General features: G+C 42.8%; 2 long non-coding RNA genes and 1 pseudogene across 7 annotated transcripts in view; 1 reads left to right on the top strand and 2 right to left on the bottom strand.

The window, feature by feature from the left end:
• The window catches only part of LOC139362268 (uncharacterized), a 29,290-nt gene extending 7,702 nt beyond the window's left edge, over positions 1-21,588 (top strand). The window contains exon 4 of the long non-coding RNA XR_011620773.1: positions 21,104-21,588. This is a non-coding gene — a long non-coding RNA (uncharacterized lncRNA). The remainder of the gene's footprint in view (positions 1-21,103) is intronic.
• On the bottom strand, positions 7,111-8,805 carry LOC105466753 (survival motor neuron protein-like; annotated as a pseudogene).
• Positions 9,291-22,146, bottom strand: LOC105466606 (uncharacterized). Of its 6 annotated transcripts, none has more exons than XR_011620768.1 (4): positions 21,596-22,146; positions 20,919-21,018; positions 9,930-10,917; positions 9,291-9,532 (listed from the first exon to the last, which is right to left on the bottom strand). It is a non-coding gene; the product is annotated as an uncharacterized lncRNA (long non-coding RNA). The 6 variants fall into 6 exon arrangements; XR_978307.2 differs by having other exon boundaries at positions 10,012-10,917; XR_011620769.1 differs by having other exon boundaries at positions 9,930-10,781.
• Between the last annotated feature and the right edge of the window lie 19 nt (positions 22,147-22,165).

The following is a 22,165-nucleotide window of genomic DNA, read 5'->3' as shown; positions in this document are numbered from 1 at the left end:
TTTCTTGCTTATTCCAAAGCCTTGTGCGTGAAAACCAAAACCCAGAAACCACTAATATATGCATATTCCCTGGGAAAGAATGGCCAATAAAAATGTGAAAAAAGAAGAGAAATTAGGTGGATCTTGCACTACCAAGTAGTAAAACATACTAAGCTTAAGTAAAGTAGCGCAGTGCAAATGCAAGAGTAGAATAAGAAATCAAAAAGTGGAACAGAAAGAAAAGAGATTTGCCTGCAGGGCTGATACGAAGGGAGCCCCTGAAATTGTGCTGAAGGCCTGTAAGAAAGTGTATGTGATCAACGTGGCAGTGGAAATAAATGGAGAAAATAAAAATGATTTAATGACTACTACTGAGATAACACGTTAACTTTTTGGAGAAGGAAAGAGATTCTAAGATTATATGCAAAAATAAAGTCCAGAGGGCTGGGTGCGGTGGCTCACGCCTGTAATCCAAGCACTTTGGGAGACCAAGATGGGCGGATCACCTGAGGTCAGCAGTTTGAGACCAGCCTGGCCAACATGGTTAAACCCCGTCTCTACTAAAAATGCAAAAATTAGCCAGGTGCCATGGCGGGTGCCTGTAATCCCAGCTACTCAGGAGGCTGAGGCAGGAGAATCACTTGAACCCAGGAGGTGGAGGTTGCAGTGAGCTGAGATCACACCACAGAACTCCAGCCTGGGCAACAGAGCAAGACTCCATCTGAAAAAAAAAAAAAAAAAAAGTCCAGAGAAGTAAATAACCAAGGTAACCAAGGATAGGAAATAAAACTATAAAAAATAACTTTTAAAAATGTAAGCAAATATTTAAGTGGAGAAGGCAAGAGGTGGAGAGCAGTGTGGCTCACACACCCTGGGTCATCCCTCTACGGCTATCACGCATCCCACAGGCCGCCTCAGAGGAAAAGCTGTGAGGCAATTTTGTTCATATTCGTGTCATAAATTGAAAATGTAAGATAAACTATGCTTTTCAAGAAATGCCATTAAAATGCTAAAAATAATGATGTGTTCAGAGGTTGCACAGGAGCCACAAATTGTGCTGACCATTTTGGGGGCAGCTGCTATCCAGTAAGTAGGGTCTGCTACCTTGAGGCTTATGCGCTTCCAAATCATTTACATAATACTGCCTACTTTATTCAAGGTGGCTTTTTATTTTTACTCACACATTGCATTTTAGCTTCATTTCACAAAAGTGGATTAGTGGCACAAAATGGTTTATTGAGGCATAAAGGCAATAATGAAATAATAACATACATACTACAACCAGAATAACACCATACCCAAACATAGTAAACAAGACTCCGGCACAAATGTGGAATGCGAATTCTTACATGTTGGGACAAGTGAATCTGTGAAGGTGATGATTTCACACAAGGATTGGAAAAGAAAAGTGTGAATAGGATGTAGCATCATGAATATCTGAAAATTGGATTTCGTTCGACAAGTGATCCATTCACTTTTTGCCCTTCAAGCTTTGTCTGTATTGAATTTTGTCCCATAATGGCACAAAGCCATCCAAACTTTTGTATCACTTTCACACAAGCTCAGTGACCTTTCCAGCATCCACATGAGGTTTCCTGGAATAAAAGCAAAGTATCGCTTTTCAAGTATGGAACCAATCAATTGTATCACTAAAGGCAGAGAAGAGGTAGTAGCAGTGAGAGATATCAGTGACATGAACAGTAAGAAACAAACAACACCAGCCCCAAAGTTAATGACCAACATTATGCATAAAGAGAAAGCAGAATAATGTGGCAGATAAATTGAAAGAGTCTTTACTACCATGTCCTCTTGCTAGCAGATATTTCTCACCGAGGCTGGACAGAACTGAGGAACAGGGCATGGAGCTCCTCCTGCCATACGTGTTTTCCTTGGGGATAATGTTCTATGGCTTTTGATCTTATTTATCTCTGAAAACACAGGCTATATAAACAGGTCTTTTCTTGTTTTGTTAATTATGATTTTATGAGCTGTAGGGCACTTGTACAGAAGAGGCTTTGGGATCAGAGCTGACAGAGTATCTGCTATGCATGAACACAGAATGTGAGTCAGCAGGGCACGGTGGCTGGCGCCTGTCATCCCAGGACTTTGGGAGGCCAAGGCTGGAGGATCACTTGAGCTCAGGAGTTTCAGACCAACCTGAGCAACATAGCAAGACCCTATTAAAAAATAATTTTTTTCTATCAAAAAAAAATTTAAATGCCAGGTTCGAGGACTCACACTGTAATCCCAGCAGTTTGGGAGGCCGAGGTAGGTGGATCACCTGAGGTCAGGAGTTAGAGACCAGCCTGACCAAGTTGGTGAAACCCCATCTCTACTGAAAATACAAAAATTAGCCAGGCATGGTGGGAGGCACCTATAACCCCAGCTACTCAGGAAGCTGAGGTAGGGAATGGTTTGAACCCAGGAGGCAGGAGGTTGCAGTGAGCCAAGATCGTGCCATTGCACTCCCGTCTGGGTGACAGAGCAAGACGTCATCTAAAAAAAAAAAAAAAAAAAAAAAATTAACCAGGCACGCTGGTGCGTACCTACTCAGAAAGTATGTTTCACCTGCTTGGGAAGCTGAGGTGGGAGGATCGCTTGAACCCAGGAGTTCGAAGCTGAAGTGAGCTGTGATCGCACCACCATGTTCCAGGCTCGGTGACAGAGCGAGATCCTGTCTCAGTTTAAAAAAACAAAAAAGAGAGAGAGAGAAAGAGAAAGAATACACCTAAATGCCAATTCATCCACTGCTTTAATTATGGAGAACAGGTGATGGACAAAAAGATGCCTTTTGATCCAGATTAGGTGTTGAAGGAAATGGCGAAACAGGTAAATACAATCAAATGGCCACCACTAAGTGTGCACTGTATGAAGAAAAGGGGGAGCGTGCTCTGCTTTTGGAGGCTGAGGCACACCGGATATTTAACGGAGAGACAATCAGAGAAGATTTCAATGCCTTTGGACAATTTTTATGACATCATTAATACCCATAACAACCATTTTATGATTTCCAGGGATTTGTTGCCAGTAATTTAATAGGAATATCTTTGCTACTACCTGCCACGTTGAAACTCTCAGTCTCACAGCTTTGTCTGAGGCTTGTTGGCTCAGCATCCAACAAAGTAGTGAGCGTAGACTTCGGCCAAAAAGCTTGACATATTTTCAAGGTCTACCTTCTGTCTTCATAGGCAGAACTAACTGACAAACTATCAAATATTTGCTGTCCTTCCTGAAAGTTGAAATTTCATAGAAATAAACTAGAATGGGAGGATGATTTCGTTCTGAGGCAAGACAGTGACAGCCTGCTGCAGTTCATCCCACGGAAATGAGAACTAATGCCCCTTCCTAATGGGTATTGAAAGAATGCCCTTCCTAGATTAATAGCTGCGTATCACAGACCCAACCTGGGTTCATCTGCTCTGTAAGGATACCATATCCAGAACAGCAGCTAAAATTAGGGTTAAGTTTGTGATTGGCCACTGTCAGCTGCCATGATGCACCCAGATTTTGCAGAGGTGAGACTGGTGAATTAAATGGAGTTACAAGAAGGACCGCCAGCTGTGAACTATTAAAGTCCTTGAGGGTGGCACCAATCTCTGCTATCTCTCTGAACAAGATATTTACTATCAAGGTCAGAGGGGATAATTTTAGGAACTTTCAGGTGGCCTTTCCTACTATGGTAGTTCTTATTCCACAGTCCAGGAACCAATGTAGGATTCTGTCTACCAGCTGCCATATGTGGTCAAGAGCTTGTCTCTGCTGGGCCCAGTGGCTCATGCCTGTAGTCCCAGCACTTTGGGAGGCTGAGGCAGGTGGATTGCTTGAGCTTAGGAGTTCAAGACCAGCCTGGGCAACGTTGAGAAACCCCGTCTGTACTAAAAATACAAAAAACGAGCTAGTCGTGGTGGTGTGTGCCTGTAATTCCAGCTATTCGGGAGATTGAGGTGGGAGGATCACTTGAACCCGGGATGGTGCAGTGAGCCATGATCAAGTCACTGCGCTCCAGCCTGGGCGACAGATTGAGAGCTCATTTCTAAAAAAAAAAAAAAAAAAAAAAAAAAAAAAAACAACAACAACAAAAAAAACTTGTCTCTAGAAGAATAAAAATGAAAAAGTTACTTAGGAGACTGATGTATTCCGGAACTAAGGAAATGACACTGGTGTTGTGGGTGGCAGGATGCACAGACCCAGTGAGAGACAAACTTTATCAAGGACTTTCTTTTCTTTTTTTATGAAAAAAAAATTTATTATAGACTTTTAAACATAAAGAAAATAGAAAAAATAGGACAGTGAACATTAATAAATATGCCAGTTAGGTTCATTAACATTTTGCCATTTATACTTTACACACAGAGACACACACACACACACACACACACACGCACACATTTTGCTAAACTGTTTGAAAATATCTTAGAGATATTTTAACAGTTCACTCTTAAATACTTCAGCACGCACATTTATAAAGACATTCTTCTATAAACTACAATACCCTTATCCCAGCTCATAAAATTAGCAATAATTGTCTAATATCATTTAAAATACAGTCCATATTCAGGGCCGGGCGTGGTGGCTCACGCCTGTAATCCCAGCACTTTGGGAGGCCGAGGCAGATGGATCAAAAGGTGAGGAGATCGAAACCATCCTGGCTAACACAGTGAAACCCCGTCTCTACTAAAAATACAAAAAATTAGCCAGGTGTGGTGGCAGGCGCCTGTAGTCCCAGCTACTCGGGAGGCTGAGGCAGGAGAATGGCGGGAACCCGGGAGGCGGAGCTTGCAGTGAGCTGAGATCCGGCCACTGCACTCCAGCCTAGGCGACAGAGTGAGACTCTGCCTCAAAAATAAAAAATAAATGAATAAATAAAATTTTAAAAATAAAAAAATAAAATCAAATCTAGTCCATATTCAAATTTCTTCAATGGCCCTTTGCCCAAGTCTTTTACAGATGACTTTTAAAACCAGGCTTCAGGCTGGACGCAATGGCTCACGCCTATAATCCCAGCACTTTGGGGCGGGCAGATCACCTGAGGTCAGCAGTTCAAGACTAGCCTGGCCAACATGGTGAAACACTATCTCTACTAAAAATACAAAAATTGGCCAGGCATGGTGGCGTGCACCCAGCTACTTGGGTGACCGAGACAGAGGATCACTTGAACCTGGGAGGCAGAGGTTACAGTGAGCCAAGATTGCGCCACTGCACTCCAGCCTGACCCTGTCTCAAACAAACAAATAAACAAACAAACAAAGGGTTCCAATCAAAGATTGCACATTGCCTTTAGTTATTAAGTCTCCTAAGTAACTTTTATTTTTATTTTTTTAGAGACAGAGTCTTGATCTGTCACCTAGGCTGTCAGGTAGTGGCGCAATCATAGCTCACTGCGATCTTGAACTCCTGGGCGCAACAGATCCTCCCAGCCCAGCCACCTGAGCAGCTGGGACTACAGGCACTCACCATCATGCCTGGCTAATTTTTTAATGATTTTTGTAGAGATGGGGTCTGGCTATGTTGCCCGGGCTGGTCTCAAATTCCTGGCCTCAAGTGCATCTCCTGTCTCAGCCTCCCAAAGTGCTGGGATTACAGACTTGAGCCACCCTGCCTGGCCTTAAGTAACTTTGAGTCTAGAAGAGTTACCCACTCCACTTCCTTCTTCTTCCTGAATGCTGATATTTTGAAGAAATGAGGCCAGTTATCTCTACAATATTCCACATTCTGAACCTATCTGGTCATTTCTTTAATGGTGTCATTTAACTTGTTGTTCTAGCCCCAGTATCTTCTGCAAATGGAAAATTAGATCTAAAAGCTCAACTAAATTTCAGTTGAGCTCTTTTGACAAGAACACATCACAGGTGCACACTACATGACAAATGAAAAAGCATGTCTGGTTGTCTGACTCCTGGTGATGCAATATCATCAGATCCTAAGGATCTCTTCATTGTATACATATGTTTTGCCCACACAACCAACCAGCAAGTCTTTGGTGAGATGATATTTTGATATGATGAGAATTCTGGGGTGGATGTAGATCAACTTTTTATCTAATAGTTTTGGCATCAAAATCCCTTTAATGTTGTTTTACATTAACTTTTCAACTTTTTAACAACTCGATTTTTTTAAATATTGTAAAACATTTGTTTTCCACAAATCATAAAATTTATGCAAAAGTAAGATTCACTTTTATAATGATGGCAGAATTACTTCTTAATTGACATGTGAGCACCTTTCTCTTTTATTTTTAGTTTGAAACTCACCAGGCGCGGTGCCTCATGCCAGGCATGGTGGCTTATGCCTGTAATCCCATCACTTTGGGAGGCTGAGGTGGGCAGATCACTTGAGGCCAGGAGTTCAAGACCAGCCTGGGCAACATGATGAAACTCCGCCTCTACTAAAAATACAAAAATTAGCCAGGCGTGGTGGCGCATGCCTGTAATCCCAGCTACTTGGGAGGCTGAGGCCGGAGAATTGCTTGAACCTGGGAGGCGGAGGTTGCAGTGAGCCTAGATCACACCACCCATCTCAAAAAACACACAAAGAAACCCTCATATGTATTAGTCAAGGTTCTCCAGAGGGACAGAACTAGTAGGATATATGTGTATGTATATACATGGGTTATATATATGTGTATCTATACCATTTACATTAATATTCTATATATATATCATATACATATCATGCATTGTGTGTGTATGAGCCAGTTCTTACTCTGAGAGAGTTTATCAGGGAGAACTGACTCACACAATCACAAGGTGAAGGCCCATGATACGCTGTCTTCTAGCTGGGGAAGAGAGAAGCTGGTAGTCGCTCAGTCCGAGTCTAAAAGCCTCAAACCAGGGAAGCTGATTATGCAGCCTTATGCAGACTGAAAGTCTGTGGCCAAAGACCCGAGAGCCCCCAGCAAACCACTAGTGCAAGTCCCAGAGTCCAAAGAACCTGGAGTCTAATGTCCAAGGGCAGGAGAAGTAGGAGGAAGCATCCAGCACAGGAGAAGGAAGGCAGCCAGAGGACTCAGCAGGCAAGGTTATCCCACCCACTTCTGCCTGCATCACTGGCAACCGATAGGATGGTGCCCACCCACACTGAGGGTGGGTCTTCCTCTCCCAGCCCACCCACTCAAATGTCAGTCTCCTCTAGCAACACCATCATAGACACACCCAGAAACAGTACTTTACCAGCTATCAAGGCATCCTTCCATCCAATCAAATTGACACCTAATATTAACCATCACACCATATAATAGCTAGTATGATAGCCAGTTAGGTACTGAGAGATGATCACACTTCCCAAAGCAAAGCATCATTAAGAGACTCTGGACATATGACAGGTGGAAGTGGAGGAATTATTGATGGTCCAGAGGGAAATGAAGGCAGCCAGCATGACAGGAAATGGGGTGCTGGTGGAGGAACATTGAATTTTAGACCTGGCTTTCCTGGTCTCAGTCCTGACCCTGACATGGGGGTGGCAGAAGGAGAAAGGAGTTCCATGGAGTAGCTTTTGATTTGATGTTATTTGGTTTATTTCCAGGAGACTTGGAGTTCTCATTTTCATCCATTGGAACTTGACTTTCATTCTCCTGAGTGTTCTATTCTATATTATTAGCTACTTCAGAGGTTGGGGAAAGTAGTAGATCAGGCAGATTTTGCTCCTCTCCATTTCCATATCCAGTGTACACCGCAACATGGGTTTTTCCCTTAAAATCAACCAAAGTGGCTCAGGCTGTGGTGGCTTACACCCGTAATCCCAGCACTTTGGGAGGCTGAGGCGGGAGAATCGCTTGAGCCCAGAAGTTCAAGACCAGCCTGGGCCATGTAGTAAGAACCTGCCTCTATGAAAAGTAAAAATTAAGTCCCAGCTACTCAGGAGGCTGAGGCAGGAGGATGGGTAGGGCCTGAGAGGTGGAGGCTGCTGTGAGTTATGATCGTGCCACTGCACTCCAGCCTGGGTGACAGAGCAAGATGCTGTCTCAAAATAATAATAAGAAGAATAAAATACAATCAACTGAAGCAATGATGTAGCTGGGTGAAGACAGTTGTCTTCTGACCTAATGCAGAACATGCGCCACCAGCTTTCCTGTTTGCGTATTCACACAGGAGTTGCATATTCTATTTTTGGCTCTTATCCTTCTTGGGTTTTCTTTTAGGTGTGCCTTTTGGTTATCTGAAGTTTCACAAATGTCATCATTCTTGAGAACAGTGGCTTAAAAGAAGCATGGCTTTGTCATAAGCTTCTATCAATGCTGTATCATTCCAAACGTCACAATCATCACTCTGACCTGACTGCACAGGAACAACACCCAGTCCTCCTGTCCAGGACTCCATCTCCACCTCTACCACCACCACCGCTGCTGCCCATGGCCATGCTGAGCCTCCTGCCTTATTTATTTTCTCATACCTACATTTCTCTACTCTAACAGGGAAGCCACGGTGACATTAGATTTCTCGGATATTGCTCTATTCAAGAGCCTTGGATATAAGATCTGGGTGTTCCCTTCTTTCCAAGGTATGGCACCTACATAGGTGGCCGTAGTTTCTTTTGGGAGCACTGGGGAATCCACACTGCAAAGGCTGTGCTGTATATCCTGCATGTACAGGTCCTTCTCGGCATGTGCTGGACCTTTTCTTTACTCAATGAGTTCTGTGTCTGAGAACTAGCTTAGGTCTTGAAATTGGGCAAGAAGGTATAACTTCCCACTAGGAATGGCTGACTTTAGCCTCCTTATCATCCATTCTTTTTTCTTTTTTCTCTTTTTTTTTTGTTTTAATTTTTGAGCGTACACAGTAGGTGTATGTATTTATGGGGTACATGAAATGTTTTGATACAGGCATGCAGTGAGTACTAATCACATCACATAAAATTGGGTCTCCATTCCTTAATGCATTTATCCTTTGTGTTGTGAACAATCCAATTATACTTTTAGTTGTTTTAAACGTATCATTCTTGATCTCTCTTTAGAGCTTAAAACTGCACTAAGATTTTTAGGGTACCCTGTAAACAATGCCTGGTTGCCTGCCCATTTATCTTTCCCCTAGAATCACCATGTTTCTAGAAACACCTCCTTAGATGCCCCCTGACTGTCCTTCCAAATTTACCGTCCTTATTATGCCATCTAGCTTCTGACAATTAAGTGCTGCTGGCCTCTGCTACTGTGTGACCAGTTCTGTACTGTCATCTCTTGTCGGCCCCAACCTACAGAAGACAGTTGCCACTGAGTTTCTCAATGTGCTGGTGTCCTCACTGTCATGGGTAGCAACTATCTGGGGCTAGTGGCGCAGATGGTAAAAAGAATTTATCAAGATAGTTATAGGTAAAGAAAGGCAAATTTATTAGAAAAGCAGGAAAGTATGTTTCAGGAAAGCAACAGGCAAGTCAGCAAGAGAGGAGCTGACTGCAAGCTTGCTGGGGATTTTATAGGATGGTGCTTGTGCTGTGTGCTGACGGCTTTCTGCGGTACTGATAAGTCGCAGTGAGCTAACTTGCATTTTTCTATCAGCCGACGGTCTGGTAATAGCTGGGTGCAGGAAGATGGTGAGTTATTTTCATAGGATGGCTCTGTGTCCTGGACCGTGAAGAAAGGCAAACTTACAACTTATCCATTTTTTTGCTTTCCCCTGGTCCTGCCATCCTGACTCCTTTTCCCTAATTAGGACTCCAAACTCAACAGTGCATTCCTTATCACCTGCATACATGCAGTGTTCTCCCCAGGAGCATGGCCAACTGACCTCCCGTGAGAGACCTATTCTAGCATGTCCACTTCTCCAAGTCTCTTGTTTCTTTTCTCCACAGTCAGCCTTGGCAGTTCTGCCATCTTTACTTCGTTTTATGTAGGCCAACACTTTATCCAAGTTTCCAAGACTTATCCAAGCAGCGTATGAGACCCACATCCTGGGACCCTTGCCAGATAGCTAATTCTGAGTGATAGGTGAGTGGCCCCTTAGGGAGAAACTCTCTCTTACCCAGTTCTGGATTCCAACCCTCTGGTCCAGCACCATGGAGATTCACTCCCAGACATACTCGCCAGTTCTTGCCAGTACACACCAGTCAGGTTCTGAGCTGCTCGGGCGTAGAATCCCTTTTCTCCCTTAGCAGGCTCTGCTTTCCCCGTTAGGTTGTGCTGACATCTGACCTTAATTATGAATCTCGTGGTTGGGAGTGGAGGTAGAGGCAGATCCTGAGAAGGACAGACGTTGTCTTATAAGGCACTGTCTCACTATCTGGTCTTCAAGTAAGAAGGGCCCACTATCTTCCAATTAGGCCACGTGGGCCACTTCTGAAGTCCAAGCATTCCAGAGAATATTACAGAGAGAGCTCTCAATTGCATCTACCTATTATCCCCAACCTAAGCCTTGGGGTCTCACTCCTTCCCTACCAAAGCTCTGAGTTCATCTTCCCACCAAGTCAACCCTTCTTGGTTTTCTTTCATATCACAAAAAAGAGTCATTTATTGAGAGCACTGGGCTAAATTTTGGAGCATAAAGAGATATGACTCGTGCCTTCCTTCATGGGACAAGAGTGAGTTCACATTTGCTCAGGCCAATGACCATTTCCCATCTCCCTTGCCACATGACTGTGTTAGGGATTGGAATTTAACCCAAGTGAAGCCAACAGGACATGAAGACTTAGCTGAGGCTCTGGGAAAGAAGGTCCTGCACTCTTGATTGAATTTGCTGCTCCAAAGACATGAAGCTTGCAGTGGGCTTCCTCTGCAGCATCTTGAAAGCAGGATGGGGAATCCCAGAGATTCTGGGAGTTGAAGTCAGGAGATGCTGCCATAAACACCTGGCAGGGGAACCAAGCTAGTAGAAGCACTGTGGAGAGGAGAATCCTGCTGACACAATTCCTTCTCTCAGTCAGGCCATACTCAACTGCACATCTTACTTGTGTGAAAAGGTAGCTTCCCACTTCTGTTTAAGTCAGCGTGAGCGTTTTGTCACCATGTCCACCCTAAAGAAGTTCATGGTGCAGCAAAAATCAGTCACAGTTTATGATAATCTGCCTCATTATTTCATACGATTCCCTGAAAAACTGTTCAGTTATTGTTTCCTTCAGCTGGGAAGCTAGATTGTCTGCTCTGTTGAGTCCCAGTCTTAGGCCTTCTCCACCAGAATGCACATATATAGAGGACATTCAATATACACTTAATGCATTGATTGTGTAGAAATTAAAAGAAGAACAATCAAATGAGAACTATGAAAAGCTGTTCATTCAGAGCTTGCTACAACAAGGGAATCACCCACTATTACTTGCGTTGTTGCAGAGACTCAATGGAAGGCAGAGGGGTGGGAAAGCTTCAGAGCAGAAAAAAAGAGAAGGCATCAGGTGTGCCCTGATGGAGACCATGGCCTGGGGAAGCTGCAGGCAGGCTGGCTAGAGGCGAGCATCCCATGTGATTGGTTAGGGGGGCATACTTGGCATTGGAAGCAGGGACAAAAATTAGGGAAGCTGTCAGTTATTAATCAAATCTTGGCCATTTAGGGCCAGTTGTTACAGAGGCATTTTATATGTGGTATGGCCATGGCTCATTTTGTATATTCAGTCTCTCTATTGATTGAATCTCCTTTCCCTAATTTATATCAAAAAGTAGACTTCTCAAGAATAGTTTGGGGATTGTTGTCTTTGTCGCTAAAACCTAAAAAAAAAATGTATCTAGTACTGTCACTGCCTTCAGGGCTGATTCAAATCCAATATGGATTTAGAGGATTAAACCCAATCTATGGTGATATTGAAGACAAGCTCAAAATGAGAAAAACAACTCTAACCAGACCAAATACACGATAATCAATTGGATGCTGCACCTAGCGATGCAAGACAGAAGCTAGAAGGGCATTTCTCAACTTGTGGAGTGTGTCTCAGAGCACTGAAACAAAATTAATGATGATTAGGAATCGAAAAAGTCTTCCTCATCAGGCAGAAGTTCTAGAAATTATTAATACATTTCACATGTTAAATGATGATACCAAGTATAAATATTATGTAAGTATAGCCATATATCCAGTGGTGAGGGGTATATTTTTAGACTGAATTTAAGAAACTTAAGGACTGGGTGCGGTGGCTCAGGCCTGTAATACCAGCACTTTGGGAGGCCGGGAAGGGTGGATCACCTCAGGTAGGGAGTTTGAGACCAGCCTGACCAACATGGAGAAACCCCGTCTCTACTAAAAAATACAAAATTAGCTGGGTGTGGTGGCGCATGCCTGTAACCCCAGCTACTCAGGAGGCTGAGGCAGAAGAATTGCTTGAACCTGGAAGGCAGAGGTTGCAGTGAGCCAAGATCACACCATTGCACTCCAGCCTGGGTGATAGAACAAGACCAGATAGAAGAAACTTAAAAAAGTGGACAGCAAATTTTTTTAAAAAAGAGGAACAAGATTCTAGGATAAGTTTAATCTTTGTAACAATTACTCTTTAAAAATAGAAAGCTGATCAGCAAGAAAGACTCTGATAACCAATTTGATGATGTTATAGCTACACTTTCACAGTATGTGTTAATAAACTTAAGTACTGGAATTAAAACAAAGCAGCACATATGGTAAGACTAACAAAATGTAAAGTGACAAACGTCTATAAATACGAAAATTATGTATAGTATAGTTCATTAATTACCTGTCATTGGATCTTAAAATTAGGAATGATATTTACTCCCACTCAGCCATTTAATGAATAGACTTTGTGTAAGGAAAATAAGATATAACAAGCTGGGGCTGTGCAGCCTGACCAGTGAGAGCTGAAGCAGGGAGACGCATCACCTCACCTGGGAAGCGCAAGGGGGAAGGGAATTCCTTTTCCTAGCCAAAGGAAATTGAGACACACAACACCTGGAAAATCGGGTAACTCCCACCCTAATACTGCGCTTTACCAAGGGTCTTAGCAAATGGCACATCAGGAGATTATATCCCACACCTGGCCCAGAGGGAACCATGCCCATGGAGCCTCCCTCATTGCTAACACAGCAGTTGGAGATCCAGTGAGGCTGGGGGAGGGGCGCCCACCATTGCTGAGGCTTAAGTAGATAAACAAAGCCGCCAGGAAGCTCGAATTGGGTGGACCCCACTGCAGCTCAAGGAGGCCTGCCTGCCTCTGTAGACTCCACCTCTGGGGACAGGGCATAGCTAAACAAAAAGCAGCAGAAACCTCGGCAGATGTAAAACTCCCTAACAGCTTTGAAGAGAGCAGTGGTTCTCCCAGCAAGGAGGATGAGATCTGAGAACACACAGACTGCCTGCTCAAGTGGGTCCCTGACCCCTGAGTAGCCTTACTGGGAGACATTCCCCACTAGGTGCAGACTGACACATCACACCTCACACGGCTGGGTACACCCTGAAACGAAGCTTCCAGAGCAAGAATCAGACAGCAACACTCACTGTACAGCAATATTCTAACTTCTACAGCCCCCGCTGCTGATACCCAGGCAAACAGGGTCTGGAGTGAACCTCAAGCAAACTCCAACAGACCTGCAGCTGAGGGTCCTGACTGTTGGAAGGAAAACTAACAAACAGAAAGGACACCCACACCAAAACCCCATCAGTACGTCACCATCATCAAAGACCAAAGGCAGATAAAACCACAAAGATGGGGGAAAAGCAGTGCAGAAAAGCTGGAAATTCAAAAAATCAGAGCACATCTCCCCCTCCAAAGGAATGCAGCTAATCACTAGCAATGAAACAAAGCTGGATGGAGAATGACTTTGACGAGTTGAGAGAAGAAGGCTTCAGTCGATAAAACTTCTCAGAGCTAAAGGAGGAACTACGTAACCAGCACAAAGAAACAAAAACCTTGAAAAAAGAATGGATGAATGGATAACTAGAATAATCAATGCAGAGAAGACCTTAAGAGAACTGATAGAGATGAAAACCATGACACGAGAACTACATGACAAATGCACAAGCTTTAGTAACTGACTTGATCAACTAGAAGAAAGATTATCAGTGATTGAAGATCAAATGAATGAAATGAAGTGAGAAGAGAAATGTAGAGAAAAAAAGAGTAAAAAGAAATGAACAAAGCCTCCAAGAAATATGGGATTATGTGAAAAGACCAAATCTACGTCTGATTGGTGTGCCTGAAAGTGATGGGGAAAATGGAACCAAGTTGGAAAACACTCTGCAAGATATCATCCAGGAGAACTTCCCCAACCTAGTAAGACAGGCCAACATTCAAATTCAGGAAATACAGAGAATGCCACAAAGATACTCCTCAAGAAGAGCAACTCCAAGACACATAATTGTCAGACTCACCAAAGACGAAATGAAGGAAAAAATGTTAAGGGCAGCCAGAGAGAAAGGTTGGGTTATCCACAAAGAGAAGCCCATCAGACTAACAGCAGATCTCTCGGCAGAAACTCTACAAGCCAGAAGAGAGTGGGGGCCAATATTCAACATTCTTAAAGAAAAGAATTTTAAACCCAGAATTTCATATCCAGCCAAACTAAGTTTCATAAGTGAAGGAGAAATAAAATCCTTTACAGACAAGCAAATGCTTAGAGATTTTGTCAACACCAGGCCTGCCCTACAAGAGATCCTGAAGGAAGCACTAAACATGGAAAGGAGCAACCGGTACCAGCCATTGCAAAAACATGCCAAAATGTAAAGTCCATCAATGATAGGAAGAAACTACATCAAGTAACAAGCAAAATAACCAGCTAATATCATAATGACAGGATCAAGTTCACACATAACAATATTAACCTTAAATGTAAATGGACTAAATGCTCCAATTAAAAGACACAGACTGGCAAACTGGATAGAGTCAAGACCCATCAGTTTGCTGTATTCAGGGGACCCATCTCACATGCAGAGACACACATAGGCTCAAAATAAAGGGATGGAGGAAGATCTACCAAGCAAATGGAGAACAAAAAAAAGCAGGGGTTGCAATCCTAGTCTCTGATAAAACAGACTTTAAACCATCAAAGATCAAAACAGACAAAGAAGGCCATTACATAATGGTAAAGAGATCAATTCATCAGGAAGAGCTAACTATCCTAAATATATATGCACCCAATACAGGAGCACCCAGATTCATAAAGCAAGTCCTTAGAGACTTAAAAAGAGACTTAGACTCCCATACAATAATAATGGGAGACTTTAACATCCCACTGTCAACATTAGACAGATCAACAAGACAGAAAGTCAACAAGGATATCCAGGAATTGAACTCAACTCTGCACCAAGCAGACCTAATAGACATCTACAGAACTCTCCACCCCAAATAAACAGAATGTACATTCTTCTCAGCACCACATTGCACTTATTCCAAAATTGACCACATAGTTGGAAGTAAAGCACACCTCAGCAAATGTAAAAGAACAGAAATTATAACAAACTACCTCTCAGACCACAGTGCAATCAAACTAGAACTCAGGACTAAGAAACTCAATCAAAACCGCTCAACTACATAGAAACTGAACAACCTGCTCCTGAATGACTACTGGGTCCATAACGAAATGAAGGCAGAAATAAAGATGTTCTTTGAAACTAATGAGAACAAAGATACAACATACAACAGAATCTCTGGGACACATTTAAAGCAATGTGTAGCAGGAAATTTATAGCACTAAATACCCACAAAAGAAAGTAGGAAAGATCTAAAATTGACACCCTAACATCACAATTAAAATAACTAGAGAAGCAAGAGAAAACACATTCAAAAGCTAGCAGAAGGCAAGAAATAACTAAGATCAGAGTAGAACTGAAGGAGATAGAGACACAAAAAACCCTCCAAAAAATCAATGAATCCAGGAGCTGGTTTTTTGAAAAGATCAACAAAATTGATAGACCGCTAGCAAGACTAATAAAGAAGAAAAGAGAGAAGAATCAAATAGATGCAATTAAAAATGATAAAGGGGATATCACCACCGATCCCACAGAAATACAAACTACCATCAGAGAATACTATAAACACCTCTATGCAAATAAACTAGAAAACCTAGAAGAAATGGATAATTTCCTGGACACTTACACTCTCCCAAGACTAAACCAGGAAGAAGTTGAATCCCTGAATAGACCAATAGCAGGCTCTGAAATTGAGGCAATAATTAATAGCCTACCAATCAAAAAAAGTCCAGGACCAGACGGATTCACAGCCGAATTCTACCAGAGGTACAAGGAGGAGCTGGTACCATTCCTTCTGAAACAATTCCAATCAATAGAAAAAGAGGGAATCCTCCCTAACTCATTTTATGAAGCCAACATCATCCTGATACCAAAGCCTGGCAGAGACACAACAAAAAAAGATAATTTTAGACCAATATACCTGATGAACATCAATGAAAAAATCCTCAATAAAATACTGGCAAACCAAATCCAGCAGCACATCAAAAAGCTTATCCACCATGATCAAGTGGGCTTCAGCCCTGGGATGCAAGGCTGGTTCAACATACACAAATCAATAAACGTAATCCAGCATATAAACAGAACCAAAGACAAAAACCACATGATTATCTGAACAGATGCAGAAAAGGCCTTTGACAAAATTCAACAGCCCTTCATGCTAAAAACTCTCAATAAATTTGGTATTGATGGAACATATCTCAAAATAATAAGAGCTATTTATGACAAACCCACAGCCAATATCACACTGAATGGGCAAAAACTGGAAGCCTTCCCTTTGAAAACTGACACAAGACAGGGATGCCCTCTCTCACCATTCCTATTCAACATAGTGTTGGAAGTTCTGGCTAGGGCAATCAGGCAAGAAAAAGAAATCAAGGGTATTCAGTTAGGAAAAGAAGAAGTCCAACTGTCCCTGTTTGCAGATGACATGATTGTATATTTAGAAAACTCCATCATCTCAGTCCAAAATCTACTTAAGCTGATAAGCAACTTCAGCAAAGTCTCAGGATACAAAATCAATATGCAAAAATCACACGCATTCTTATACACCAGTAACAGAGAGCCAAATCATGAATGAACTCCCATTCACAATTGCTTCAAAGAGAATAAATACCTAGGAATCCAACTTACAAGGGATGTAAAGGACCTCTTCAAGGAGAACTACAAACCACTGCTCAGTGAAATAAAAGAGGACATAGAGCCGGGCACGGTGGCTCACGCCTGTAATCCCAGCACTTTGGGAGGCCGAGGCGGGCGGATCACAAGGTCAGGAGATCGAGACCACGGTGAAACCCCGTCTCTACTAAAAATACAAAAAATTAGCCGGGCGCGGTTGTGGGAGCCTGTAGTCCCAGCTACTCGGGAGGCTGAGGCAGGAGAATGGCGTGAACCTGGGAGGCGGAGCTTGCAGTGAGCCGAGATCGCGCCACTGCACTCCAGCCTGGGCGACAGAGCGAGACTCCGTCTCAAAAAAAAAAAAAAAGAAAAGAAAAGAAAAAGGACATAAACAAATGGAAGAACATTCCATGCTCATGGATAGGAAGAATCAATATTGTGAAAATGACCATACTGCCCAAGGTAATTTATAGATTCAATGCCATCCCCATTAAGCTACCAATGAGTTTCTTCACAGAATTGGAAAAAACTGCTTTAAAGTTCATATGGAACCAAAAAGACCCTGCATTGCCAAGACAATCATAAGCTAAAAGAACAAAGTTGGAGGCATCACGCTACCTGACTTCAAACTATACTACAAGACTACAGTAACCAAAACAGCATGGTACTGGTACCAAAACAGAGATATAGACCAATGGAACAGAACAGAGCCCTCAGAAATAATACCACACATCTACAGCCATCTGATCTTTGACAATGCTGACAAAAACAAGAAATGGGGAAAGGATTCCCTATTTAATAAATGATGCTGGGAAAAATGGCTAGCCATAAGTAGAAAGCTGAAACTGGATCCTTTCCTTACTCCTTATATGAAAATTAATTCAAGATGGATTAGACACTTAAATGTTAGACCTAAAACCATAAAAACCCTAGAAGAAAACCTAGAAGAATACCATTGAGGACATAGGCATGGGTAAGGACTTCATGTCTAAAACACCAAAAGCAACAGCAGCAAAAGCCAAAATTGATAAATGGGATCTAATTAAACTAAAGAGCTTATGCACAGCAAAAGAAACTACCATCGGAGTGAACAGGCAACCTATAGAATGGCAGAAAATTTTTGCAATCGACTCATCTGACAAAGGGCTAATATCCAGAACCTACAAAGAACTCAAACAAATTTACAAGTAAAAAGCAAACAACCCCATCAAAAAGTGGGCAAAGGATATGAACAGACACTTCTCAAAAGAAGACATACATACAGCCAACAGACACATGAAAGAATGCTCATCATCACTCGCCATCAGAGAAATGCAAATCAAAACCACAATGAGATACCATCTCACACCAGTTAGAATGGCAATCATTAAAAAATCAGGAAACAACAGGTGCTGGAGAGGATGTGGAGAAATAGGAACACTTTTACACTGTTGGTGGGACTGTAAACTAGTTCAACCATTGTGGAAAACAGTGTGGCGATTCCTCAAGGATCTAGAACTAGAAATAGCATTTGACCCAGTCATCCCATTACTGGGTATATACCCAAAGGATTATAAACCATGCTGCTATAAAGACACATGCACACATATGTTTATTGCAGCACTTTCACAATAGCAAAGACTTAGAATCAACCCAAATGTCCATCAGTGACAGACTGGATTAAGAAAATGTGGCACATATACACCATGGAATACTATGCAGCCATAAAAAAGAATGAATTTGTGTCCTTTGTAAGGACATGGATGCAGCTGGAAACCATCATTCTCGGCAAACTCTCGTAAGAACAGAAAACCAAACACTGCATGTTCTCACTCATAGGTGGGAATTGAACAATGAGATCACTTGGACACAGGAAGAGGAACATCACACACTGGGGCCTGTTGTGGGGAGGGGACGGGGGGGAGGGATAGCATTAGGAGATATACCTAATGTAAATGACGAGTTAATGGGTGCAGCACACCAACATGGCACATGTATACATATATAACAAACCTGCACATTGTGCACATGTACCCTAGAACTTAAAGTATAAAAAAAAAAAAAAAACAAAAAAACCAAGCTGGGGCTTTTTCAAGGTGTTACTTTACTTTTAACAATCATGCAATCAGAAGTATTGTGTTGATTTTTTGTGGGGGAAAGTGGGGTCTCACTGTGTTGCCCAGGCTGGTCTCAAACTCCCAGCCTCAAGTGATCCTTCTGCCTCGGCCTCTCAAAGTACTGGGATTACAGGTGTGAGTCACTGCACCCAGCTTTGTGTTGATTTTTACTACACTGTCATAGAGTGAATACTGCAAACTAGAGCTTAATTTAAATTTAAATACAGTTGGACCTCTGTATCCGGGGGTTCCCCATCCATGGATTCAATCAACCAGGGATCAAAAATATGTGAAAAAAATAAAAAGGATGGTTGCATCTGTACTGAAAATGTATAGACTTTTTTCTTGGCCTTATTTCCTAAACAATACAGGGTAACAACTACTTACATAGCGTTTACATTGCATTAGGTATTATAAGTAAATGGTATAACTAGTAGAATCAAGTATATTAAAGGAAAATTATTAATATTTGACCTGTTGGATATCAACATTAATATCAGAGTAAAAAGATAGCAATGTTCAACTTTCTTTCTCCTAGGAAACATTCCTAGGGGGTTGAGGAGGGTGACTTACGACTTCCTCTTAAAGGTATCTAAACCAAGACTTCTTCAACTTTAGCGTGCATACGCGTCACCTGGAAATCGAGGTGTAGCGTGGGGCCTGAGTTTGCACTTCTAAGGAGAGATGCTGACAAGATCTAGACCATCAGCCACTCAAGGCCTTTAACATGTTTCACACCTATGGACACCCTGATACACCTTGGCCTCTGAAATACTTCACAAGCTTTACTAAAGAACACATTCACAATGTATCAGTTCTTTAGCACTGATTCCCTTAGGGAAATCTGTTCTTCAAGGCAAGTTTCCACCCGCAGTTCTCTATCAACCTGGCGGGAAAGTTACTGCCGATCATTGACCAAGCAGCACGGACTGGGAGAACTCCGTACCTTGGCTTTATAAGCAACATCACTGTTTAGAGTGGCCATTCTAAGCATGCAGATTGGAGATACTATGAACTCTGACCATGTAAATGAAGGATTCACGGTACTTTTGTAAGCAGATAGAGAGGGTTTCCAGGGATTTTAGGAAATGACTAATCAACCTGAGCAAGCAGCCTGTTTTATAGCCTCTTGCCCTGCAGCCTGTGTGGAATGCAGTCACCTTGCTGGTTGGAACCAGCAACTGACAGACCCCAGCAACTTACAGACGGACCGCAGTTAAGTTTCTTCATGCCATGCTAAAGCCCTCCTCCCTTAGAGGAGCCATAGCTTTATTCCCATAAACTGTGACCCATCATGGCACGTAGAGGGGGGTCTGGGCCACTGGTACCCCACACACACACATGCCATGATGCACCCATCCCTTCTCCATCACTCCAACAAACCCTCCTGTCATTTTCCCTTGGGAAGACACGGCTTTGAAGAATACTCCCTGTGTGCGTCTTACTTATGCCAAGTAACACAATGCCTATTGATCAAAATCTGAGTTCTCCTGGAGAGTCGTTTGTTACTCACCAGACAAATAAGCCCCAGTTTTTGGGGGTAACAATACGAAATATTCTGAAGTAGTCCCATAAAAGATTTGTACTTTCCTTTTCAAATTATTCATAAATAAATGAGCTTGCTTTGGGCTATGGAGATAGCTTCACATGAATGAATCAATTCCTCTGAGCAGGGGCACCAATGTGGAGATACAGGCTGACCCACCAGCTCTGGCCTGTCCGTGGGTGGGAGGGGCTGGGCCGGTGCCACCCCTGGATTGTTTCCTGTTTATGCATTGCCAGAGGCGGGATGAGAAGAAAGGGCTGTGGGGATCTGAGGCTTTGAATTCCAAAATTGCTCCCAACCAAGCTGTGGTGCTTAGATGGACACCTGCACACCCCGTTATCCTCCGGCTGGTCCTACCTGTTCAAGGACCCTTAAGGGGCTCTCCACAACAGACTTTCATCTCTTCTTCCGAATTGGCCTGCTCTCTGTTCAATTCCCTCAAGGCAGGGATGGATGACTGGCAAAAATATCCAAATGTTACATGAGAGGAAAGAGAACTATTTCTTTTGTCTGAGTCCTTTGTCTATCTTTTTCTTTTCAAGTATTCTCTGTCCTTCAAGAGCAAGGTGAATGCCACGTCCTCTTCAGAGCCTTCCTGGATGTCACAGCTGACCATTGTTGGGGCTCAGAAAAAGATATGGCGCGCTGGCCTGCAGAGTACTTTGAACTGGAGGAGACTGGAAGGCTTCAGCAACGGCCTCAGCAACAAGATCTCTCTGACCTTCGCCTGCCCTCCTGTCTCACTCCTTTCTTTCCCCTGAAGCACAGGGAGGGGCTGTCCCTGAACTTTCCTTACCTCCTCAAGATAGATCTTCTAAAAAGGAACTCAGTTCCTCCTCCAGAGACAAGATTCACTGTATCACAGGAGAAGAGACTGGGGGTCCGGGCCACTCACAGACATCACCGTAGGCTATCACCTGTTCATCTTCCCCAAAAAGCACTTACTTTCCCCTAAGCAGCCTACATGCCCAATCCCCTCTTCTTTATGAAGAAGTAGATAAGCTTGTCAGTTTCACTGGGTTTTGGGTACTCACTTTTCTTTCTTGTGCTGCTCCCATCCGTGTAATAAATGTGCATCTTTTTTCTCCTGTTCATTTGCCTACTGTCCTGGAGTCAATTATGAAATCTCAGAGAGTAGAAAGAAAGTGTTTTCTGTCCCTACAGGAGGCAGCCATTGCTCTGGTGGCACTCATCACTGTCTGCCTGGCGTCATGCATAAGTACCCAGTTGCCCCTAAAAGATTGCAAGCTCTGTGCTTGTGTAGATTGTGTCTCATTCATCTCCTGCAGGCACTCAAGACATAGGAAGAAATGGATTAAGTCTCTTATGTCCTAAGGCCTGCTAAGGTGCTTATGTAATCAAATCTTGTCTTACCCTTATAATATGTGTTGCTTTACCTTTGATCATTGTAATGCCACTTATATAGCATGTTATCATTTATAAAGACATTTTCATATACTTTCTTTTCACCAACATTAATTTCCAACATCCTTCCATGCATGTGATATTTTGGGGACAGTGTAGCTATCTGTTCTTTTGCCCCAGAATTACAACCAGCAGATGGCTGCCTGTATCCCCACTTAGAGATGTTGCCTGGCCGACAG

Source organism: Macaca nemestrina, chromosome 3 (assembly GCF_043159975.1).
Source record: "Macaca nemestrina isolate mMacNem1 chromosome 3, mMacNem.hap1, whole genome shotgun sequence".
Lineage (NCBI taxonomy): Eukaryota > Metazoa > Chordata > Mammalia > Primates > Cercopithecidae > Macaca > Macaca nemestrina.
The sequence above is the reverse complement of the archived record's forward strand: the minus strand, read 5'-3'. Positions and strand labels throughout refer to the sequence as shown.